The sequence below is a fragment of the Cavia porcellus genome, unplaced genomic scaffold (assembly GCF_034190915.1).
Source record: "Cavia porcellus strain 051 isolate PalLab524CR breed Dunkin Hartley unplaced genomic scaffold, mCavPor4.1 scaffold_28, whole genome shotgun sequence".
Classification (NCBI taxonomy): domain Eukaryota; kingdom Metazoa; phylum Chordata; class Mammalia; order Rodentia; family Caviidae; genus Cavia; species Cavia porcellus.
The window spans coordinates 8062092-8089291 of record NW_026947511.1 but is presented as its reverse complement, the minus strand read 5'-3'; positions in this window follow the sequence as shown (position 1 = coordinate 8089291).

Here is a 27200-nt window from a genome sequence, read left to right as displayed (position 1 = left end):
GCTATTCTAAAAATATCAGGATATAGTACAGTAATCATCTTTAATTTCCTATTAACTTACTCTGGAGCCCAATATAGCTCATACAATTTTATCATGACTGATCTTAATTAAATCTGGTTTGTTTGATTGCTTTTGGTATCCACAGATTTTATTCAAAACTCATACGATTGATAGTATCAAGTCTGAGAGTACTGGCAACTACAATGAAGATGACAAGATTCACTACGATATTCATTCTGGTTTGATTATTACCTGTTTGTGAAGTTTCACACTATCTACAAAGTTATGCTTTTATTAATACTGTTATGTACTGCTCTATTTAATTACACTATGTCTGATGATATAGCCAATTCTATTGAAAATAACAAGAGACAACACAGTAACCATGATAGAACTCCTTGTACAGTGGTTTTATATGTCTTTTATGTTTCACGTGTTTATAGGAATATGTTTTGTTTTGTCTTGCTTTGTTTTGTTTCTCCCTCTAATATAGAAAGTATAGAAATACATGTTCAGACTCATGCATCCATAGAACCTATAAACAGTTTATGAGAACTGATCTTATAACACATGATGAAATGAACAAATATTTTGAAGAAAAAGAGACACTAAAGTACCCAGTGCTGATCCTGTAGTGTCATGATGTGAAATCCAGCAATACTATTATTCTTTGTTCAGAGTGAATTTAGCCTGCTTTGGTTTGTTTAATTTCAACATAAATGAAGATAGGGATAACTGCATGTATGTTTAAGTGTATAGGACTGATAACCATATTACTAAGTTTTTGTTGGATAGTTGAACAGAACTGTTTGCAGTCTCGCTGTTTGAATTCCCACTTTATATGTTTCACTTTTGTATCTTGAACTACTATTTGTAAGAGGACAATATGTAATCATCAACTAGTGATTTCTTACTGTTTATTTTTTCTTTGAAAGTATGTATTATTTCTACCCATTTTCTGTTTTGTTTAGTCTTTCTTTAAATAAAAATTTAAAAAGTAGTTCACATGGGCTCTTTTTCTCCACATCCACACCAATGCTTGTCACCTTTTGTCTATTTTGCTAACAGGCATTCTAACCAGTGTGTATAAGGTGAAACTGCATTGTGATTATAGTTTGCATTTCCTCTGTAATGAAGCATGTGAGCATGCTTCATACCTATTAGCCATTTGTATGTATTCTGTTGAGATCTAGTTAGGTCCTATCCTCACTTTTTGCTGAGGTTGTTTCTTACCACTGAGTTGTTTGATTGGTGGTCCTGCCATCCAGATGCATGTCCACACTGTCAAAATGATACTTGTCTTTCTTGATCTACACCAGAGTTGCCAACTTCATACCTTAAGCCCAAAGCTTTTAGCAAGACTTTTGTGTATGAATGAGTCCAGAGTACTTGTTTGCCTTAAGGGAATACATACAGGTGATTTATTCTACCATCCTACTAACATCCACAAAATGTATTTTTTGAATCATGCATTTCAAATTTTAGCAAATGCCTTTTGATATCCATTAAGACTTTTTTCTTACAGATTTATTGATAACACAAATTACATTTTTTAAAGGTACTGACTCTCAATATTATTGAAATGCATGTCCTTAGTATTCAGTGTTTGAATCAGTTACCTCCATTTATTCTCATTTTTAAAGATACCAAATGTGTGTATATGGGCTTCTTTTATCTTTTGTGTCTGTTATTACATGCTATTATTTTAGTTTCATTAGGTTAACATGATTTTCCAAGGCCAATCACACTGTTTTTTGCCAGAGTTTCACCATTTTGCTATGTTCTGGAATTGCCTTTGTTCTGGAATGTTATTTCACTTGTATTTCTTTTCTAATACTCCTGTTTCCAGATAAGCTTCTCCCAGAGTTATACGGTGGTGTACTACTCTACTATAAAGAAAAATAGACTTGATTTGTTCATTAAAAAATGGATGCATTTGAGACAATAGTGCTAAGTGAAATAAATCAGACTCACAAGCTTAGCTACCACATGTTTTCTTTTCACCGAAAAAGCTAAAGCATAAGTGAGAAACAAAATAAAAGATAAGTAATAGAAGGTAGGGAGAAAATGGGGATCAAGAGATGTAGGGAAGGAGAAGAAGGAGAGAGAAAGATGGTAGAAAGGGAATTGAGATGTGTTACACACCTGTACCAGCTCCAAGCAAGGAATGGAAAGATACGCACTAAAGAATATATTAGTAAATAAGAGAATAATTTAAAAGAAAATTAAAAGTACTAAGAATAAAAGAAATTTTCCATAATTTCTATAAAAACATGAAAAACTACTGAACTCAATACTTCCTTTTTCTGCTCGCACAATTGGTTTAAAACATATTGTTCAGTTCCTTTTGTTTGAGATTTTTTAAAATCTGTGAATGAGTCATCTGTCAGATTCCAGATGAAAAATGATAGTAAATTCTTAAAATTGTATGTTGTCTCAGAATCCATTTTGAACATAAGTTTAGCTTTTCCATATACAGAACAAGGTTTAGAAAACCTTAACACAGTGCCCAGTGCCATGTCTCCTCCTCAAAGTGTTAATCTAGATTCTTGCTTTATGCAGCCGTCTCCTGTGGTCACTTCTCCCAGATGTGTGGATGCAGTTCACTTGACTGGCTCTATTGGCCTCACACCCCACACTGGCTATTACCATACCACGGGGACTGCTCTCAGAGCGCGACTCTATAGAATTCATGCTTGCCCGATAGAACTTCCTCGGAACCTGCTCAAGTAACATCCTGAACATGAAGGAAAGCCTGGGAACATAAATTCTCCTTGAGCTTATCACACACCCACCGACTAAGCACTCTGCTACCTGCAAAGTTTCTCTCAGCTCTTATTATTGTCCCTCTTCTCCCAGGAACCTGCGAGTAAGAATCTGCTTCTGAAATTTCACATGTGTTGTTGTCTCTTTTGTCTCACCCTGGCCAATACACTCACACCTAACTTTCCTCCCTTTCAAGGCTTTCATACATAGCAGGAGAAAACGCACACAGCGGGGTCAGACAGAGCCACCTAACCAGAAAGTCAGCCATCACAACCAAGTTTTCTGTGAGCAAGCTGTCACAGGATCGGCCTCTTAGGTGTTAGGCCAGCCATGATGATAAAGCATCCCACAAAAGATCATGTTATCATCTGCAACAAAGTGTCATGAACATTCACCAAGGAAATTGTAGAGTTTACAGAAACTCTCAGAAACCTCAAAACTAAATTAAAGAAAAATAGAAGAACAGCAATCTCTGAAGGAAGTGGGTGTGAACTAGCCATCTCTGGCCTCGTTTTTGTTACCTCCCTCACTCTCTCACTAACTTATTTAGGGTCCCAGGAGAAAACACTGTTAAATTGGGGGTGAGCAGAGCCTGAAAGACAGTGGTTAAGAATTAGGCTCAAATCCCAATTGTGTGAACTACTTGTTCTTTGATCATGAGCCAGTGTTTTAGATTTTCTGTATATCAGTTTTTCTATCTTTGAAATCAGAACAAGAAATAATAATTCCCTTATAGGTTGTTTTAAATAAAGTCATTTAATATGCAACCTTGAATGACTCCTTACAAATGCTAATTGTTAGCAAAGGTTACTTTAAGACTAACATGAGCACCTCTTCTCAGAAAGCTCAGCAAGCATTCCCTACTCAGTGTAAATATCATACATTTGGCCAGTTTCAAAATATGGGGTTGTATTAGACATTATTTCTTGAGTTATTACATATGCCTTGTGTGTTAGTCAGATTTGCACTGCTGTGACAAAATAGCTGCTAGAATCAACTCTGATTATTCAGCTTGATCCTTAATTTGCCTGGTTTAAGAGATGCTATGAGATTAGTGGGTTAACAATTGTTTGTGGGTGGGTGGGTCGAGTATATGTCCTTGGGGTCTATATCTGGCTCCTGGTCCCTTCCTCTCTGGCGTTTATCCCTTGTGCTCCATTTTCTGGTTGCTATGAATTGCGTACCTTTGCTTCATAATGGCTTTCTATCATGATGTTTTTGCTTTGGAGCTAGCTAGCTATGGACTAAATCCCCTAAACCAGGAGCAAAGTAAACCTCTCTTCCTATAAGTTGAAGGTATCAGGTATTTTGTCTGGAAATGAGAAAGCTAATAGGTCAGCTTACAGAAAGAAAGGTTTATTTTGATTCAAAGTTTCAGAGGTTTTGGTCTAAGATCAGCAGGCTCCAAGGCAGAAATCATGGCAGAGGAGTACAGCAGACAAATATTGCTGTCCTTGTCACAGCCAGGAAACAGGGATAGAAAAAAGATAGTCAAAGAGGAAAAAACCAAGAGGACAAATACATTGTCACCTTGACTCAAAAAATTAGTGTCATGTTTCAAGGGAAGATGCCTGCATTTTCAGAGTTTGCAAAAGGAAGCAAAATTTTGCTGAACACTTCTGTTTGCCCATGGAATTTATCAGAAACAGAAGTGTTTGTGAACCGAGTTCATGCTCCCATGATTCACTCCCTTCGACTAGATTGCTCTTCCCGTTTCCAATAATGTCATCAAATTATAAACTCATAAGTAGTTAATCTACCAATGAATTTGGAATCTTTATGATCTAGTTACTTCCCCGAAAAACATCTGTAACCAAATTTTTAGTGCAATGAGCCTTTTAGGGTACCTTTTTTATATAATCACATTAATAGATTACCTCTTTTTTTTCCTTTCTCCCTTGCTGATAGGGGAATAAATAAGCCTTGATTCGAACATTTTTAATCAGAAGTATGGAGACGTTTAGAATTCAGAAGTCACCTATAAAATGTTCTAGACTGAAGTCTATACATGGTGACCACTTAATAAAGTAGAAATTCCTGTATGCGATGCTCATTAAATTATACATATTTCCTATTTTTTTCTCAAAATTTTTTAATTGGTATTTTCAAAATCTATTGCATTGAGATTTTTACACTTTATTATAACTCTGTTTTTAATTGATTTAATATGACTAGTCATATCTTCTTTCTCACTTCAAATATATTATATATATTTCATTGCCAATATTTGGCTATTCATTGATCTTTTCAAAAAGCCCATAATAGATTTATTTTTCTATTTGTTTTCTTATTGATCACAAATCTTGTTTAGCTTGACTTTTAATTTTTCTAGATTCTTGAATAGACTGTTTCTTATTTTTATTCTGCATTGTTAAAATCATATGCAGGTAATCACTTTTTTACTATAATTTGGGTATAGTTACTTTTATTTGCACAAACATCATTTTAATGACAATGAAATATTCTATGTTTAAAAGACTAATTATTCTCAACTATGCTCTTTTTTTGCCTATGTTTGCTTCCATTTTGAGTTTTTGTAGTAACTATTTGAATTTTTAATTAGGCATGCCATATATAAAATCTTAATAAAATTTCCAGCATCAATTCTAATATAAATGAGCTGCACAACATCTTTAATTTAAAGAATGTTACACATATATTTGAAATCTCAATAATAAAGACAATTATGTCTAACACAGGACATATTTTCTATAACAGCTTGTTAGGACTGAAAACAATTTCCAAATGACTAATGGGGGTAAAATTGAAATGAACAGCTGATGTCTCACAGGAAGCACTTTGAAGAATATATGTGTCTATTGCAGAACAAAAACAGGACAGACACTAAATTTTTAAACTATTTCTACATGTAATTATATTAGTATTTCATGGTAAAAAGGACAAATATACTCTCAGCTTATTAGAAAAGTCCCAGAAAATTGCTTTTCTGAAATTGCTGATCTATTTTTTCTCAATTAATAATAGCTAGTAAATTGAGTTAGCTATTGAACTAGCTATTATTAATTAGAATTGTTATTCTCTGATCACCACCAGAGAATGGTAAAAAATGCAAATATGTTCAATAATAATGAACTAAATGGTTTCATGAATTACTGCTCACCTTCTAATAAAAGAGAGGCCTCTTGAAAAAAATACAGTATAGCTCAATCCTAAGGCCTGAGTTAACTGCATGACACTGCATGTACTCGCATTCCCAACATATCGAGGGGCTGAGAAAAGAAGATCATGGGTTCTAGATCAGCCTGGACAAATTAATAATTAAAATAAAAAATAAGTTTTAAAAATACAATTTGAAATAAAAAATTTAAAAAGGGATTGGTAGCTAAAGACCCTTGACCCAATCTTTAATTTGCCCTTCGTGCCCCAGAAAAAGAAATAAAAGCAAAAAGAACTGATACTGGGCTGAAATTCTTTCTTTTCCATTATCTTCAGAGAGTTACCCAAGGTGTTGTTCTTTCATATGGAAAAATACTATAATAAAACTTTCAGAATTGTGGTAATAATTAAACAGGATAAAATAGATAGTAGCACTCTACAAATTGTAGTCTTCGTTACCGTCAGTCAAACCCATCATTTAAACCTGTTGTGACATCAAGGAAAGCTGATATGAAGATTCTGGGAACTCATCCCCTACAGTATGTACCATATAGTACTTGGATTCTCTAAAGAGGCAACCACTAAGTTGGCTCATTTTGACCAGGAACCCTCAGTTAACACCCCTGTGATTACTGAAGTTCTACCTTGAAGGAAATCTAGCCCTTTACATCAAAGGAGATGTGTTCTGCCTCTCATAGTGTATGGCTCATCACCCAGAAGTCATGTAAAAGGTATAAATAAATGAGATGCAAATAAGTCAGAATGAGGTGTCAAGTTCTTTTACTTCATTCTATGACTTGGGCTGAACAGCCTCCCAAGAAAACAGCCAAAATGTTAATTAAAAGCCTTCACATTTATGTGATACTAGGAAAGAGGATGCTCTCAGACTTTGGTAAACACCTCTAATAAAGCAAATCTGGATACTTTTATCCAACCACACAGTCCCCTCCTTCACCTGTTGGTAAGTGAGTAAGCATAGGATGAGGGCGACTAATGCATGAAGTTACTAAGCATTTGTCAGCCTACAGTGTTAGGTTTATTGAACGTTTACTGTGAGTAACAGCATTTTACAGTGAGTACCAGCACATAACTAAGTGATTTAGTAAATGTGTTGGTATCAAGAAAACAGCCTTTTAAAAATGTGCAAGTTTTCCATTTTACATGGAAAAAAGCTAAGATACAGGTCTTTTAATTAATTTGACTAAGATTCAATTTGAAGAATGGTATATAAAAGAAAAAAAGATTAAGACATACATTGTGCATTTTCAAAAAACAACAGTCCTCTGTAGCACATCAGCTTCTGACACTTGATGATGTGCCGCACACCCACACTCTGGAAGAGGTGTAGGTACTGTACACTACTACACCACAAAATGCACGAGACCATAACAGATTTACAAGTGCATGAGGCTGCCCTGGAGCACAGCCTTTGGTCATGGTATGTTCACCTGTATTACGAGGAAATATTTGGTCAAGCCTGGAAAATGAATGAACCAGGTGAACACAGAGCCACAGGACAAAAGCACACACAAAGGACTTTCCTAGTCTGGGATGAATAACAACTGGGAATCTTCTTTCTTAGGAGGATAGAAATCTCTAGGACAGTCCATAGAGCAAGGTTAACAAAAGCTCCTGAGGGCCTAAGGCCTGAGCTTTCTGGATTAAAGGATTTTACAAGGATCACATTATAAAATCCTTGACCGTTTCCCTTACTGTACTAGTTTTGATAGGTCGGGAGGCAATGAAGCTCTGACATCTGACATCTGATGATTGTGACCACAGGAAAAAGAACAACCAAGAGTCTCTGTTCTGGTTTAGCATGCAGACTGAGTCACTGCGATAAATGTACACTTCTTCCACCTCCACCTCTGACTGAAACAAAGATATTACTCATTTTTGGAACAATAAAAAGATCCGGTATCCACAGGAGAAAGGGAAAGAATGAGGAGAAAGTAGGAGACTGACCATGCACAGACTTGAATACGAAATTGGAGGGTGTCATTTTGGAGCTCAGATCTGCCACTTCTAGTAAACACTGTTTTTAAGTCTTCCGATCCAAGTTAACATCATCCTTTACATCTTAGTTCATTCAGAGCACTCTTTACTCCAAGAATAGCATTTTTTTATTCAGTCTTATACTGCAGCATCACTTATTAGCTGAGCGCTCCATGAGGCAATGCCTGGGTGACACAGTTTTAATAACCCCAACTTCGTGTGCCCATGTGTATGAAGGAGGCAGCATGCATAGCAGAAGACAGGTCCAGAGCTGCACCTACCTGCAGGGACTGCCTGTCCACAGTGAAAACTCCATGGCCCAGGATAAAGGAGGTGTGAAGCTATGAATGAGCTCATAACCTTGGGCTTACTGTTTGAGTCAGCTCCCAGGGACATAGCCATCATTTGCAAGTACATAGCTGAGTGGGAATTAAGCTTGGTAACACTTCACACTTGGTTTGCACACAAACTTTTCCTGGTCTACCTCTAAAATACACTTTGAACCCAATTGGTTCTTACCAACAGATCCACCATCATCATATCTTAACTGGTTTACTGAGGTAACCTCCTAGTTGAATTCTCAGCCTCAATTACCTCTCTCTGGTCTCATCTATCTTGGTGTCAGAGAGAGTCTTGTCAAAAACTGTAATAGCCAGATCTTGGAAACAACCTAAGTGTCCATCAACTGAGGCATGGATAAAAAGTTGTGGTATTTTTATACAATAGAATACTACTCAGCTATAAAGAAGGATCACATTGAGATATTTATAAATAAATGGGCACATCTTGAGACCATACTCATAAGTGAAATAAATCAAACTCACATGTATGAATACTGAATAGTTTCCCTAGTGTCAAAAATTATATAAATACATAAAAGTATGTGGAAATCATGATTCCCCATTATATTGCTTTGAAGCCTTATAATGTTTTCACTCATTAATTGGAATGGTTTTATATTGGGCTGTTTGATTTTATTGTCTGTGATAGTATGAACAGCTATTTTGAAGAAAATAAGACATCATAATAACTAGTGCTGATTCAATATCATCTTGTTTTGAAGCCACATCAAACTGTTGTTCTTCTATTTCCATTGGTTTTATCATGTTGTATCTTATTGGATTTTATTATATGTGATAGTATAAACAAAAATTTTTATAGGCAAAGAGATAATATAGAAGCCATTGTTTGTTTTCTGTTAGCTGGTTCCAAATACCCTGTTATACTTTCACCCTCTTGAATGATTTCACATTGTCTTGATATGTTTGATGCTATAGTATAGGAAGTTATACTCCAGTATTTCAAGAGACACTATGGTAAATACTATTAAATCGGGTTATCTTGTGGTGAAACAATATGTTGCTTAAATTGTTCTCTTCTGACCTGTGTTGTTATGTCCTCTTTTATCTCAATCTCCTCCTTGTTTAAATGTATTTATTATTATTTTTTAATTAAGGGAAAAAATAAATTTAAAAATTAGCAGGTTATATTATTACAACTTTTTTCATTTCCATTAACTTGATTTGAAGCCCTGTATTGCTCTCACCATCTTGTTTTGAGTGATTTTACTCTATTCTGTTTTGTTTGATAGCATCAAGTTTGAGGGTAAAGGCAAATACTTTGAAGGCAATAAGATTCACTATGATGCCCATTCTGGTTTGACTATTATCTTCTTTTGAAGTCCTGTAATGTCTCCAATGTTTCAGTTTTATTGGTCTTGTTCTCTACTGTTTTGTTCAATTTTATTATACCTGATGATATAGGCAATTCTTTTTAAGGTAGCAAGAGGCATTATGGTAACCACTGTTGATCACTTTGTATTGTTTTTACGTCGTGTACTATGTCCATCCTTTGTTTTGACTGACTCTGCTTTGTTTTGTCACATTTGGTTTTATTCTCTTCCAAAAAAAAGGTAATAAGAACTATTAGAGTGATAAAACCCAAAATATGTAATTGTTATTGTAAAAAAGAGAGGAAAAGAAAGTGCTCTAAAGGATACAACTGCAAGTGTGTTTAGGTGTGTAAGATAACCATATTACTAAGTTTTTGTTGGATAATTGAACACAACTGTTCACAGTCTCACTGTTTGAATATCCACTTTGTATGCTTTAATTTTATAACTTGAATAACTATTTCTAAGATGACAATATGTAATCTATTAACAAGTGATTTCTTATGTTTATTTTTTTGAAATTCTGTATTACTTGTACTCTTTTACTGTTTTTTTTTCTCTTTAAATAAAAATTAAAAAAAAAAAAAAAAAACTAGTGTGGGGCATGAATACAGCTCAGTGACACACCTGCCTGGCAAGTGCAAGGTACCGAGTTCAATTAATGGTACCAAAAAAAAAAAAAAAAAAAAAAAAAAAAAAAAAAAAAACAGTGTGTTGCATCTGAGTTCAGAACCCCACAATGATTCCCACAACATTTAACACAGAACCCTAAATATGCATCTATTCAATACAACCTCGTATGTCTCTGCCAACTGCTCCCTGACACTGACGTGGCATTTCTTGCCACTCTTCCCTCATTACCTCACTCAGGCAGAACGAGCTCCCTGCTACCCCTCGAGTACATTTCGTGCACTCCTGCTCAGGGCCTCTGCATTGTTTCTTCCAACATTTTCATTCCATATATTCCTAACGACTCACTGCTCATATTTTTCAAGTACAGGCTCAAATGTTACTTCTTAGCAGAGATTTCCTCTAAAATAGTAGCCCTATCATTTTATCATCCTGATAGCCTGCTTTATTTATCCTGAAAGGATCATCATTCTCCACATGATGTTATTTCTTTGATAATTTCTTTTCTTCTAGAGCGGAAAAGTTTCCTGAGAACAAGGATATTGCCTTTTGGTCACTGCTCTGTTCTCCATCTTTGGTACAAGATTTGTTACTAATTAGATATATAATAGGTTTTTTGAATGAGTTATCATAAGAACAGTATGTTAGATGGACCACTATAGTAAGCCTTCAGGAACTGATCTCCAAGGCATCTTGCAGTTAAAAGCTCAGTGCACAAGAAACTTTGAAAAGGAACTCAAGTGAATAACCAAGAAAGCTGCCACCTTATGTCCACCAGTTAATTTAATAAGGCTTCACTATACCAAGTTTAATGTTATCTTTCCTGGGCAATTTTAATGTAAGGAGAAAGCACAGGAATTCATCTGAAAATGCTTGGACCTAAGTCCCCAACCACTACTCACCAGTTGTTTGATATGGGGAAAAAAAACTCACAACCTTTCAGATGTCACATGTGCCTAGTTGGTGGTCTCACAACACGGAGAAATAAACTCACAAAACACATGAAGAAATTAGAAGAAATTATTTGGAAATAAGAATAATCATAACTCCTGGATTTCCAGGAGGGAGTCCCAAATGGGTGGCCACTGAGGCCCAGGAAAGAATTTCTATTTACCCTACACATCTTTACCATCCCTGGAACCCATACCTAGACCAAGAGAAATAGTCACAATACAGTCACAAGTCTAGAAGGATGGCAAATGCATAATTACTGAAACCACTCTGCCCTCTGAAGCATATAAAAACACCGGCCCCCTTTCAGGGAATCTGACATGGCTTTGACAAAGAGTTCCTGGAAGCAGTGTCAATAAATTTGTCTTGAAATATAGGGGAAAAAAACAATTTTGTATGCCTAAGGAATGCTGAGAGAGACAGAAACAAAGCTGTGCAGGCAGCACCTCCTTGTGCAGTGTTGCAGGGCTCCACCCAACCCAGATGTCCAGGCAGCCAACGCTGACATTCCTGAGCTCCACCAGAACTGCCTATTGCAAAACAATGTAGTCAGCAACATCAGCTGGCTAATTGGACAGGACAGTCTCCTTAGCCTTCACCTTCAAAGTATTAATGAAAGTGTTGTATGCTGTCCTCTTTCTTTTTTCTAAAAGAAAGGACAACATAATACTTCTCTTATCACAGTGAGATGCCTCACAATATAAGATCACTGTTTATAAGGTAAAGCTATTATGTCATTTTGTAAGTGAAAAGCCTTGGATTCAGAAATGTTAGCAAGCCTAAAAGTCTTCAAAATTGTAGTTGTACCAATTTTCATTCCACCAGTGAGCCTGCCTGAGCAACTGACATAGCTTCAACCCAGAACAGTATCTTTAAAGATGGGGATAGAGACCAATATCACATTCAGAAGAGAAATGTGTGAATATAGATTTCAGACCTCGTCTTTAGTGAAGGTTAAGTATTATTTTACTGCTTTTACAACCAATTTACTCCATTCCACAAAGAATGAAAAGCGCCCCCAAAACAAAGTATAATAAGAAAAGGAAAAGAAACTACAGAAAGGAATGAACAGTAAAAAATATACTTTCTGTTGAAGATGTACTTTTTCACATAATAGAAATGATGTCTTGGAGCATCTAAAAAAGGAGATGAATCAAAATAGCAACTTTTTAGAAGCAGTGATCTCGTGGCAGAATTTCTGGGATATTTTTCTCTCTATCTAGCATTCCAGCAGGGTATTTAGCCTCCCTAAGACTTAGCTTCCCACTGGTAAACAAGAGTTAGTGACCTTGTTATCTCATAGGATTTTGTGGCATATATAAAGTATATCTTGAACACAGTAACTAAAATATGTCAAATACTGTTAAGATGCTATTATTACTATTATCATTCGTACTAGATAGAATTCATATAACGAGAGTACTTTTTCCTTTTATGTGTCACCTTTGACTGACCTTGCACAAATCACTTAGCTTCACAGAGCTCCAGTGAACAATAACTTTAACAGCAGCTCTACCTGTTTTATAAAATCCTTAAAAAGAAACAAATGGAATAAAGTAGCAGTAAGAATTTTGCAAGCAGTAAATCAGAATACTTTGACCATAGATTTTTCATATTCTGACTAAATGTCTTTATTATGTTTCTAGTTGCTGAGACAAAATGCCCATCATCTATAAGTTAAGGGAGGAAAGGTTTATTTAGTTCAAAGTTTGTAGAGGTTTCAGTTCATAATCAGCTGGCTTCAAAGTAGAGTGGCTGGCAGAGGGGCATCACAGAGGTGAAACAGTTCATGTCAGGCAGAAAACCGCAAAAGCAAACAAATCAGGGAACTTAACGACATCTTTCTCCTCACTTATGTTATTCAGGAGGCTTAGGCTGAGTAGCATTCACATCATTAGTCCTAGCCCCCTGACTCTAGCATTGCCTGAATTAACTTCAGTGTCATACACTCTAGATTCAGCCAGTTCTGAAAACGTCCCACCTGTGATCCCATGAGGCATTGGGAGTACATCTAAACAAATCATAAAATTATTAAACATCATTAAAATGTGAGTAGAGCAGCTGAAGATTTATAGGAATCCATGCTAAAATCAACCTTGGTCCTTAGCTGGATGAAATGTGCATATGTTTATGTAAGAATGGCAGGATGTTTCATCTTCATATTTACTACACCTTTATATCTTCTTTCACAAGTGATGTGTGTTAGTCACTTGAGTTATAATGACAACACACCATGAAAAAACAGGCTGAGACCCTGCTTTTTGCATATTGGTATAAACTGCTAGATGTCTACAGAAAGCTAATATGCACTGTTGCAGGACTGAAGCTTGTTTAGTGGACAAGGCAATGGTGGTCAGAAGACATGAAATCACACTGCATGGAGAGGTGAAACAGAAGGAAGCATTAAAGAGGCCAAGGGGAGTGTTAGCCATTGGGACAAAGACCATAAAGGAAGAACAAACAGGAATCAGTCAAGGAATAGAAGATGAGTATGAATATAACGAAAGAAAAAAGAGAGACTGGTGTAAAAGTCGGAGAAGAAGGAAAGGAGAAAGACTAAAAGGCCAAATTAGTAGTTTGGATTTTAATTCTAAAAATAACAAATGCATACACAGGTTTAAAACAAAACTTAGCACTTCAAAAAAGACTTATCAATTAGAACAAGAGGAAGAATGGGTGAGAGTATCACTCAGAGTTACAGAAAAAGCAATAAGATTGCGGGATGCTCTCCAGAGGGCTTACAATGACCATTCAAGTGAGCCTCACAGCAAAGTGGATACAGAGAAGCACACAGATCAAGGAAGCTCTTAGGAAGAAACAATAACAGAACTTGGAGTTGGATTGACTATGGGATGGGAGAGGGAGATGTTAAGGTGATTTCTCCATTTCCACCTGGTACATCTAATGAGACAGTGACATTGAGAACATGGATATTGGACAACAAACATGTTTACCTGACTGACATCAAGGACTCTGCGTAGTCAGGGGTTTGCAAGGAGAACAAAACAATTACATATGGGACACATAATTTATAGTATTATTTATAATGTTCACCCGAAGAGTCAAATACAAAGAACATGCAGAAATCTGTCTCACTAAAGACTTAGAGAATCCAGCTGAGGGTCTTGATTTCATAGCAATATCCTGCATGAGTTCAGCTGAACATCTAGAGCCCATGACAATGCCTCCCAGGAGTCTACCTGCAGGCCTACGGCCCACAACAGTGACTCATGCAGGTCTGTTTTAGGGATCTGCACTGGGAAGGCTTCCAGCGATCAATGGTGGAAGCTAGATAGTCTATGCCTGTGGGATGAAGAATCTGTGCCAGTAGGCTGAGGCTTCTACTCTGAAACTAGGAAATAACACTCAAAAAAAAAAATAAACAGAGCTCTCCCAAAAGTACCACGGCCATTCTCAGTGACAACAAGGCCCCAAGCTCCTCTGACAATAAGAATAACCGGGTTCATACCAGGAAGCCAGCGTGAAAAGCTTCTCCTAGAAATTGAGCAGCACACCATTTGACCCTCTGCAGTCAGGAAGCAATTCTCAGTGTAAGGACAAAAGCTTTCCCAAAGTGAACCACAACCATTCTCAGCAGCAACAAGGCCCCTGGTTCCTCTGATGATGACACTTGTCAAACAGACAGCCCCTGTATACTGTAAACTATTTTGGAAACTCTGGTCGGAGTCTGCAAAATCAGAGTACTTAAGGAAATGCTGCTAGTTAAGATGAAACTCAGGAGGCTTCTGTTGAGAAGGACTGCAATGGCTGCTGGATCCCAGGTAGTGTATTGTGTTTAGGCTGCAAATTGGTCAGCATTCTCCTTGTGTTTAGAGATATTACCTGGATGGCAGAAAATCTCAGTGCAGTCTACTCTTGGGATCATTATTGTTGAGAGATTTTGGACAAGAGCGAAGATCCAAGAGAGTAATTTGAAGCATTTGGCCAAAGAGACGGAACTGTAATTGCAAGGATAAAACAGAGAAGAATGTGGTCAATGATAAGAAACAATGAAAAAATGAACTGGCATCTTTCACCTGAAGGGAAGAGTGTATTTGAATTGCAAAAGATCTTTGTGTTTAGTCTTGCCATGCCCTGTTAAGTCAACAGGAAGAAAGAACTGTGATTGTAATAGTTATTAATGACAAAAATGATTTTGTCATTTTTAGATATATGTTTTGTATCAGATTAATTAATCATAGTATTGTATTTTAACCTTGAGTTTTGGTCACCAGTTGAATATTTTGCTTTTGGTGTGATAATGAGTGGGGTAAGAATTGTATAGATGTAATTGTTAATGTATATCTGGATAGACCAAAGCATGTCAACTTTTCACAAATCTGCCACTAGAGAAATGTGTATGATTATCAAGTTGACCAAGGTACACTGTGGTGGATTGAAAATGGATCATCAACTTAAAACACCACTTGAACTGAATCAGCATGGTGCTGATTGTAGATGACCCACCTGAGAATTGTTGCCAGCATAGAGAGACCTGAAGAGGAAGAGTTGGTATTGTTTTTTTGCTGTTTTTGTTTGATGCTATTGGTTCTCCTGTTGCCATAGGTTCTCCTGGAGGAGCTTGTTAAGTTTCTTTCCTGAGATAAACTTGGTTGTTCTCATCATCAGAGGAGCTCAGGACCTTGTTGTTGTTGAGAATGACCTTGGTTCACTTTGGGGGAGCTCTTGTCCTTACACTGAGAATGACTTGTAGTAGGCATCGTCATGGGCTCTGGTTTTCAGCTGAACTCATGCAGGTTATTGTCATGAAATCCAGGCTCTAAAATGGATTCTCTGAGTCTTTAGTGTGTGGACAGGTTTCCTGCACATTCTTTGTATTTGACTCCTTAGGTGAACATTATAAATAATATTATAAATTATGTGTCCTGTAATTGTTTTCCCTGCAACTCCTGATTACCACAGCCTCCAAAGGAAAAAAAAAAATCAAACAAGAAGCAGCAGAAGGCAGGTCCAGAATACAGAAAACCTTGAGCTAAGGAAGAAGTATACACTTTGTTTCTGCTAAAAGTGAGCAGAATAAAGGGCAAATGTTTTCTCTGATGTGAGCGGGAAAATAAATGACTAACAGGAATTGTATTTCTTTCCCACTCAGAAACATACAGGACAAGATCACTGCCAGAGTTCACGTAACTGTCCATCAAGAAACCATCCCTGCCTATCTCATTGTTGCATTTATACTCATAACTGAATATTTACAGAGCTTTTGGATTTTTGGGGGTTAGGGGTGGGAAGAGCCAGAATGAAGACAGGAAAGATTGGCATTTGACAGATGGCAGCAAAATCTAGAATTAAAGCAGTGAACCTTTCCCTACATCAATAGCTATGTTTATCTACAGTTCACAGCCAGTCCCTCTCCCCATTTCCCATGAAGCAAGAATTAATGACCCTTGAGGATCAGTGAGGGTATGCACAAGAAGCACAGATGCTCAGGGTAAAAGGTTTGTGGTTAAATTTCCATGTCTTTAGCACTTCAAATAAATACTGTCATGGGATTTCAGGCTCTGTTTTTACAAGTTTTGTGTTCATGGATAAATTACTTGATCTCTTTTATTGGGGTTTTCTTTGTTGTTATTTTTTTTTTGTCTTTTTCTTTTTTATCGGTGCGAGGGATCGAACTCACAACCACACACTTGTAAGGCAGGCACTTATGCTGGTGAGCTAAATCCCAGCCCCATTTGGGGTTTTCTTAACTGTAAAATGGTATAATCATACTTTCTTCATAGGATGGTTGTGAAGCTTAAACAAAATAACACATTCTTCATAAGTATTAGATGCATTAAAAAGAGGAGCATCCTTTGCTCTCCATTTCAGAACATTTTTTAAAGTCCCAGAACTGTCTTAGTCTGTTTTCTGCTGCTGTAACTGCATATCACAGACAGAATGATTTGCAAAGAATAGCAATATATTTAGCACATGGTCTGGAGGCTGAACAGACATAAGGGTGGCTCCAGAGTTCCGTTGCCATCTGATAAGGACCTTTGTGTTGCCTCATCATATAGGAGAAGCCTTACTCAGTAGGACCACATACCATGATATCTCAGGTCTCCTCCTGCTTTATAGAACCACCAATGCAATCATGGACTTCCCACCCCTAGGATCACCTCTTTAGACAATCCTAATTTTTTCCAAAGGCCTTCCAAATAGCATTAACATGGGAATTTAGGGATTAAGTTTACAACAGCGAACATTTGGGGCCTATATTCAAACTGCAGCACAGCTGATTTAGTGTCTTCTGAAAGTCATGTATAAAGGAGGATCGTAGGGGCCCATCTGTTAACTTCCACAGTCCAGTTTTTCATAACAAATGACAGAAGCTTACTTCTCCTTGGTCTAAAGAGCCAATTTTGCCTGTGTCCTGAAAACACAGAAAAATCTGAAGGTACTTTTGGCCTTAGATCAGTGTTTCTCAAATTTGACTGCACACTCACTTGAGAAGATACTTTGTGATATTCTGAGGCTCCTAAGCAGCCTGATTAAACCAGAAGCCCTGTGTCTGGGCCCATACATCAGTATTTCCTAAAGTACCAGAACAGTCAAAAATGAGAACCACTAGTGTTTATGTTACCTACTAAGCTATCATAAAATGCTATTACTGTTTTAAAATTTCATTAATATTTATTTTATCCCCCTCTTCTCTCCCTAGCTAATAGTTATGCTCTTCAGTCTGAGATACGTGTCTCCTCTCTGGTACGGTAACTTTACAACATAGAACTGTCTAATCACTCCTAGAAGATTCACTATTTACCCACCAATAATGCTGCCTACTACAATCTGGTACTTAAAATCTCAGCAGGTATTGAGGCCACTGTGAAATAAGAAAGAAGTTAGGAGCTGGCATTAATCTCATGGCCATGGGAGCTGAGGAGTGTTTCCTACAGGCAAAACAGACCGATGCAGTAACATTAAAAGAGATTTAGACAGGTAAAAGAAAATTCATTACCTTTGAGGTAGCAGCTGTGGAGAATTGCTTATACTTAAAAACAAGCTTCTACAGTGACTCACAAACCTCTAACTCTACACAGTGCTGTTAAACTGTTCAGGAGCATCCAGTGGGATAAAACAGGTAAGCAAACAGAAATAAGTTAAACAGTAAAGAGCAAAAAGAAGCTAAAATTTTATAAACAGATATTATTGGCATATGGAAAATAGAAAAATGCACGTAGCCACAGCAAATTTGAAATTTGAAAACTCTAATGTGTATAATTCTTTGGCTTAAATTTTTCTCTCAATAAGATAGAGATGAAGTTAAAAGAAAAAAATTTGCTTTTGTACAATCAAGTTTCTCAGTGCCTTTCCTCAGAGCAAGTTTTGGCAGGATGAGCAAAATCACAGACATCCAAGAACTTGGGAGGGAGAAATAAAAAAAAATAAGAAACAAAGAAGATATCTTAGAGATTATAAAGTGATATTTTTGCAAGGAAAGTTTCTTTGTTTTATATGACCACTTTAGTATAAGCATGTAGCTTATTTTGCCCGAGATTAACCAGGAAGACTAGCTTTCTGTCAACAACAGGGAGTAATCTGGGGAGAGGGGAACTCCATGCACCTTGGGACAGTCCTTTTGACTTTGCTCATGTGGCCTTCCTTGCCTCTCTTTACCTCCCATTCTCACTCTTCCTTGGGATGCATCCTGTACAACTGGAGGTCGTATTTGGTTTCTACACTCACATATCTTTGTTTCATCTCCGCTGCTTGGGATGCCAAAAAAGGTTTCAACTACAATTTTTTTTTTTCTATTGCTGACATACATGGTCCAAGATTTCTAAACTATTGGAACTCAGAGCTTTGTAAACCCAACAAAAACTGAAATAATGCCCGGTGAATTACTCAGGCAAAATATGCGTTTGGGAACTGATATGTCCACTTTTCTTAGGGTTAGGACTTAACTTCGAGTCCTGCTTTCTCTTGTGGTAAGAAAGAAATTCTGCCATGGGAACAAGCTTCCAAAGAAGGTGGACAACACCAGAGGGGTTAAAAATAGCATCATAATTATGGTTTGCATGTCCTCTTATTTTTATGTCTTTTTTCTATTTTTATAAGCAATCCCCCTTCTCTCATTAAAAAAAAAAAAACATAAAAAATTCTACCCCAGATGAGTTACAAGGAAGAAATCAAGTGAATATCACATCCAGATTTTTGTCCTAAAGAAAAAAAACTGTGAAGGAACTCCATAACCCTGTATACACCCAACAAACTGTAACAGCCATCTAGTTCCTCCTTTCTTTAAAGCTTAAAGAAAATCCCAGTGGAAATCAACACTAACTAAGGAAATTAGCAAAGCTCTATTGGGAAAACCTGAGTACAAAAAGAGGCATGGGCATGAATAACACCTCTCTCAATTTAATGTGTGACATCCACAGGGACCTAGATGAAACACAAAGTCTCTAAACTAAATTGCTTGAAAAGCAGTTCAGAAACATCGAGATATGGAAGAGAAGAATATTTTGATTAAGATTCAACAGCCTGGATTCATCAAAGAAACACTCTTCTTAATTCCCGCAGCAGCCTTTGAAATTGTCTTTTTCTTCATAATAAGTGACAATGAATTGGTGAAAGCTACGTCCTCAAAAATCTTTCAACATAGTTTAACTTCTGGAGATAATAGCCAAAGTAAAGACCACTGGATAAAGGGTAAAATATAGTATTATGTAGAAAAGTCCTAGGATGACGAGATTAAAGAGAGTTCCAGGTAACTACAGAATTCACCTAACATGAATGACTAAACCAATTTCTAATGAGGCTGGGAGAAAGATCACATTAAAGTCCTTTAAAAAAATGATTATTATTGCTAGGAAGACACATTTAATCCTGCTCAAACTATCTTAAAACATGTTCCTTTGATCACTGAGTATAGTGAAGGCTAAAAGATGGTGCACAGAACAGTTTATGATCCAGTCTTCCCTAAACCAGTAAGTGAATATGTCAGAAACTTCTCTCAGATCTCAAGTTTTTTACCCTAGCCAACCATTTCTGCTTGCTTCCTTCTTGTAACTATCTAGAAAAGTCTGAATCAAAAGGCTCTTTGTAAAGATAGGTGATAAATAAAGGCACTTAGATGTTGGAGAAAATGACAGTTCATGTGTCCATCTCCTGTTCCTCTGTATTCCTACTCCCTCATTTGCAGATGTTCTCTCCCCACTGTCCGATGAGAAACTTCTGGAGTAGTTGCCCAGTCCTTAATGAGGTCTCATCCTCCTGTACCTAACTGCCACCCATAGGGCTGGGCTTGTAGGACTTAGTTTGCTGTATAAATCAGCTCCCCAAACCTTTGTAATTGGCTGAATTAAACCTGACCCAGGCTGGACAGGTTGCATGCCCTCCCAGAGCAGTTTAGGACTTCAAGACAACTAGATAGCCTCTGCTATGGCTTTAAGCATTAACTTATAAACGAGTCACAAAAAAGATGGAAAGAATTGAAAAGTAATTTTTATCTTCTGATCATAGTTGTTCATGAAATACTCCTGCATCATTATTTATAAGGCTTCTTTTGTTCAAGTTTCCTAGAATCATCTCCTTGAAGATAACTTCCCTTGACTAACTGCACCCCATTTCCCTCTTGTCTACTCCTTTCAATATGGATTCTTTTATTCCTTTATGTGTTTCCAGTTCACACTTTTCCTGCTTCCCTTTATCTAAATGTTCTGGCTTTGGGAAGTTCCAATATTTATTGTCAATAAGATACTGAACTGAAAGTGGAAGCAATCCACCCTCTCCACATTTCTAGTGATCTTTGAAGCATCTCAGTTATTAATGAAATGAGGCAGAGAATGGAAACAGTTTTTAAGGCTCTCTTAGGAAAAATAAATGCCTTACCAATTTTACTATTCCTGAGAGGACCTGGCAAACACAGAATATTCAGGCCATATGCCATAAATAAATTTCCCCAGAGATACAAATTAGGGTCTTTAGTTATTGGTAGATAGCTCTGGGGATCTGCTTCCTGAAATATAAATATTTCTAAATCCTAATTTCCACATGGTCTCTAGGGTCCTTGATTATTTATTTTATCTATTAATTCCTTTACATATTAAAATATTTATTGAATACTATATCCAGTCACTGTCACAATTACACTGATGCAATGGCAGAATAATCCAAAAATGACTCAGGGAACCAATCAAGGAATTTTGTTTCCCCTGAGGAAGATCAAAAGGAGATCTATCTAAATATGCTGCTTTGTGGAAGCAGGGGCTTCCTTTCCAAGCAAAGGATGCTGTGACTTCCTATAGTCATCAAAGTCTTCAGAAACTAATCACCCCAAACAATTCTTTTCAACAATAGACATTCAAATCCAAACTGACTGGTAGCTGACTGATTCAGGAAATTTTCTTGTTTTGTCCTTCAAAAAGAGAGAACGCAATCGTGGAAAAGTGCTCCTCTGCTGGCAGGTAGACCTGCAGCCCACTGGGGTTCCCTGACCTGCCACCCTTTGTGGGATGGCAAAATCTTGTGCTTTTTTCTTTTGTTGTGGTATCTTGACATTGAAAATTTCTTTATAGTCAGTAACATTTACTTCTTTTTTCTTTTTCGTTTTGTTCATTTTGACACAGATTGTCACTATGCAGTTCAGACTGGACTTGAGCACGTGGCAATCCTCCTGTCTCAACCTTTCGTGTTCTGGGATTACAGGCGTCTGCCACCACACTCAGTTTATCTCTTAATCCATGTCATGTGCCATGACATACCTCAGTTGTTCTCAAACACTGGTGCCCACTGCAGGAAGCCTCCAAAGTTACCCACAGTGGCAATAGCCAGTGAGCTGCCAGCTCCATGCATCATAAAGAAGTTTTTATAAATTGAAAAGAGTACTAGGAATAATCGTGGTGGCATTTTTCAAAGACCTGTTGATGGGGAAAAGATAAACTGACACTGATAAATATAAACAGCCATACAGTGGAGTGAAAGGCTGCAGGAAGAACAATTTGTTTATTTGTTTAATATATGTTTGCAGTACACGAAATTTGAATTTATCCTAGGGAACAGGTGTGTATACCTAACACAGCTGGATTCCCTTGTAAAATCCCTTCCACTGGGGCTGGGGATTTAGCTCAGCGGCATAAGCACCTGCCTTGCAAGCAGGTGGCTGTGAGTTCGATCCCTGGTACCAATAGAAAGAAAAAAAAAAAAAAGCCCGTCCACGTCTCTCCTCCATCTCTAGATTCCCTTTCCCCATTTTCAGTTTTTGTCATTTTTATTATTAGTTTTGGTTTATGTTTATGATTTATAATGCACATTTATTGCATGTACTTTGTACCTGTATGTGGCATATCTTAATTCTTCTTACCTCCCTCCCCTTCCCCGTCCTCTCGTTCTCCTGGACCCCTCTCCATTTGCAAAGGTTCTAGCTCCTTCTTCCACATTTTCTTCCAATTAATTTGTCAGTCTTAATGCATGTCTTCCAAATTCCAAACAAATTCCACAGACCACTAATCTGACTCCAAAATTTCCTCTTTTAAGGAAAATTCCGTTTAGCACTTCTTTGTTTCATACAGACTGTACTTAATTTACTCTTAACAAGAAAACTGAACTAGGCATCCTGGGCTCATGCCCAGCACTCAGGGAGGCTAAAGCAAGAGGATCATTGTGAGTTTGAGGCCAACCGGGACTACAAAGCGAGTTGAGGGCCAGCCTGAACTGCATAGAAAAACCCTGTTCAAAAAGAAAAGAAGGAGAGAGAAAGAAAGAAAGAAGAAAGAAAGAAAGAAAGAAAGAGAAAGAAAGAAAGAAAGAAAGAAGCAGTACATGAGATTTTCAATAAGATACAGAAAAATGAATGTGTTATCACTTTTGCTTTGGAAGAGTATCCAGTTGAGAAGTGAACAGAAATCTATAAATCAGAAATGACTATAAAGACATACAGCATGTCTTGGGAACCCTAAAAACTGAGAACAAGATAGATGTGAATGTCTAGGAAACGCTTCCTTGAAGAGGTGATGTTTTGCTTGAAAAATGTGTAGTCTTTTTATACATGAATACAGATGGAAGCTCAGCTACATCATTTGTGAACTACAGAGCAAAACGTACCATTGAAAAAAAGCAAGAAAAAGTGATAATAAGGGTAACAAAATACAAAGCTCTCATCTGACTTCAATAGCTTCTCTCTAAAATTCTTTGTTTTTATTTACTACTTAATGCCATTCTCACTAAAAAAACAAAGTTTTAAATTATTAGCAAAAAAGAGATCTACCTTTGTTTCCTTCTTTTGAGCATTCATTTGTTCTTTATCTGTACTCTGCCATACTCAAGAGATGTCACACAGCATGTTATCTTGTAAGTATGAACTATTAATGTTGTATTTTCTAGGTATATCCATTTCTCTACAAATGTCTCAAATTTATTCCTCTTTATAGCAGAGTAATGTTCCATTATATTTAGGTACCACATTCTCATTATTCATTTATCTTTTGATACAGGCTGCTTTCAGGATCTAACTATTACAAATTTGGTATTCATGTACTTTTGTAGTATGTTATTTCTAGCACCTTGAAGAAGATACATATCAGGGTTAAAAGGAAGTTCTAATTCTAATTAATTAAGAAATCTCCAAAATGATTTCCATAGTTCCTATACCATTTTACATTGACACCAATAATGTAAGAGCACTCCTTTTTCACCACAGCCATATCAGCATTTGTCATTCTTTGATTTATTGATGACTGATATTATATTTGGTATAAGATGAACATTGGCATCATTTTAATTTGCATTTCTCTAAAGGCCAGACATGTTCAACATTTTTTCATGTTTTTTGGCCATTTGTGCTTTTCTTCTGAGAAGTATCTATTCATTTCACATGCACATTTCTTGATTGGGTTTTTTATTTGGATGGTCTCAGTTTTTAAAAATTCTTTATACGTTCTATATATTACTCAAACTAAGGATGTAGCACAGGTAGCATCCATTGAAAACAAAATGACTTGTGGGACAAAGGGTCTCTAAAAAGCTGAGTGTGAAATGTAATAAATGTGATTAACAAAAAAAACATGGTTTGAAGTGAGAACAGAAATGCAAACCACCGTTCGACTACTGCTCAATGGCCATGCGCCACTGTGGTGTGGCCCTGAATGGTCAAAGGCAACTTTCCTCCCCAGTGCCGCTGTCACTGACCAGGGCCATTCCTTCACGCACTTCCCACCACTCCCATGCATTTTCATTCTAGACTAGAAAGCAGAATGGTGATGATAAAAATACGGATGCTGGTGACTGTAACCATTGATAGATCACATTTGTAGATGTATGTGCAGAGCTTAGGATAAATTTACAAATACAATTCAATCCTTAAAAGTATAGATAATTGTCACAACACAACCAGATTAGGGGTATGAGAAGGCATCTCTAAGAGAAAGTGGTTAGTAAAAGGTTGTGTTTTCTTTCCACTATATTGGTTATACTATCATGATAAATTTTGTTCCAAAACATGTTTGCATTACTGAGTAATTGTTTTAGAAATAAATACAGGACTGTTTAGGCATGTCCTTGGACTAGGAATGATAATACATAGTCCAAAAAGCAAACACACTGCTTCCTAGTATACTCTAAACAAGAATCCTAAAATTTGGCAACCAATAGAGATTTTGCAATGAAATAATTAAAACTCTCTGAAATGAAAAATCTTGTAGCCTTCAAGTCTGGAAAATAGAGCCAAAAAAATACATGCATTTTCTTCCATCGAAGGAGTATGTCAGTTCTTGAGAAAGCTCTAATCTTGCTGTGAGTCAAATCTATTTTCTACATCACTACCATAGACATTTTTTGGAAACAAATAGTTTCTTTTAAATTATTTATGAAATTATGCATTAAACTCTGCCCCTTCTCCTAGTTCCTCCCACTTTCTTCATTCCAAGGCACTACACTGAAAAATGCAGCTTCAAACTATTAGAGAATGCTCTCAAAGAGTACTGCACTGCAAGCATTCTCCGCTGCCCGTGTAGACCTTTGGGACTTCACTAGTTGCCTCTCCCATTCTAATGGACTCATCTCGGAGTGCTCTTAACTCTCAACTGCCTCTTCTCCTTAAACTTGGACTTGCCCCATTCCTTCGGTTTTCTCACCACAACTTTGCATGTGTCTCACGCTGATTAACAGCCTCTCAGTTGAGTTTATCCCCGCTGTCTTTTCATTAATAATAGCCTCATCTTTTCACCCACTTTGTCACAGAACAAGTAGAACATGATCCTGAAAAATTGACTAGCATTTGATTTTGTTCAGACATTAAATTTTAGAATACCACCTTCAGTAATGCAAAAATTACTTCATTAATCATTAGAAACTTGTTCTGATCTATGCAGAAGCTACCAAATCAGTAAAGTGCAATAAAAATTCCACGTTCTGCTAGTCTCAGATAACCTTACTTGCCTAGATATATGACAGTCTTAACATTTTGTGGTAGAGGCAAGTGACTACTGAGACATATTCAGAACCTTCAAGAAAGGCTTGCCAGAGAAATTGCAAAGGAAGTGACCATCTGCTGCACATTGTTGATAGTGGGTGAATTCCTTGTTGCCATCAAGAACAAATTAGAGCGTTAAAAAACAACCAATCTGTCTTCAACGCCGCTTAACAGTTCAGTGCAGCTGGGAATGCAGGTAGCTAACTGAACAGGATACCTCTGCAATCTCTTTATCTGGATACTTTAAGTAATATAGAAATTTCAGTGGCTTTGAGGCAATTTGTGTGGACTTTACTGCATACCAGGTTGTTCTGATAGACAAGCAACGCCTTATTTTGTGTAAATTGCAGTTTGTATCTAGGAATTTTCTTGTGGATTTTCTGTACTATGCCACGGTCTTGGCTAAAAATGCTTACTCATTTGCAAAGCTGTGATAATGTGTCTGGAGGAGGGTGGGGAATTTCTGTAGTTAGGAGGAAAGAAGTTCTGTGTGACTGGCAGCCACAGCAGCAGCTTCAATCAAGATTGCACAGTTCACATGACAGAGCAACATGAACCAAGCAAAATGCTAATGCCAGACAAATGTAAATGCCAGATACATACTACATCGAGAAGTGTGATGAGGAAGCAGAACCTACGAAAGAAAAAAAGAAGGCAGATAACTGATACAGCAAGAAATTGAAAGGGAACAATATGTAACTTAAGAATTAATTCACCCCACTTTTACTAGGTTTTATTTTGCACAACTGAAGAGCGATTTTAAGAAAATTATCATCATTTAAATCACATACTTCTACTATGCTTGCATATTTTTGCAATCAGAAAAATAATCATTTAAAAAGTACATCTACTTGGATATCTAACATTACAATACAAAAATAAATAAAGAGCTATTCTCAGGTCACATACTGTAGAAGGCTTTGTTAAAGAAAATTTATAAATTATATAATCCTGAAAATTTTGACGTCTGAAGTATATGTAGTTTGCATTTAAGAATCAAACTGTATACCTGTATCTATCTATGAAGTAACACAATAATTGTTAGCTTCCCTTCTTTTCCCTTAATTAAGAGACAAGCATTGAATTACTATAAAAATAATCTTTCAGAAGACCAGTGACATTGCTCCTATTCCTGAAGACATATTCATTAAATTCAGTTAATGGTTTATGTGGATGCAGAAAATATTTTATACCTCAGTTGCTCAAGGATTTAAAAGACAACAAGAGTAGAAGCAAGAGGTTAAGACTGAGAGGCTGTTAATCAGCGTGAGGCACATGCAAAGTTGTGGTAGAAAAACAGAAGGAATGAGGCAAGTCCAAGTTTAAGGAGAAGAGGAAGTTGGGAGCTAAGAGCACTCTGAGATGAGTCCATTAGAACCGCAGAGGCAGCTAGTGAGGTCCTAAAGGTCTACATGGGCAGCAGAGAGTGCTTGCGGTGTGCTTTCAGAGCATTCGCTAGTAGTTTGAAGCTGCGTTTTTCAGTGCAGTGCCTTAGAATGAAGAAAGTGGGAGGAACTAGGAGAAGGAGTTTAAATTTCTTTAGGAGGTCATTCACACACTGTGGGGGGAGAAAACAAGAATTCACCAAGAAGCAAGCTCCCACTGTATATCAGCACCATGTCCAGGCTGCTACCTGTGGGGGGACAGTCAGACCAAGCC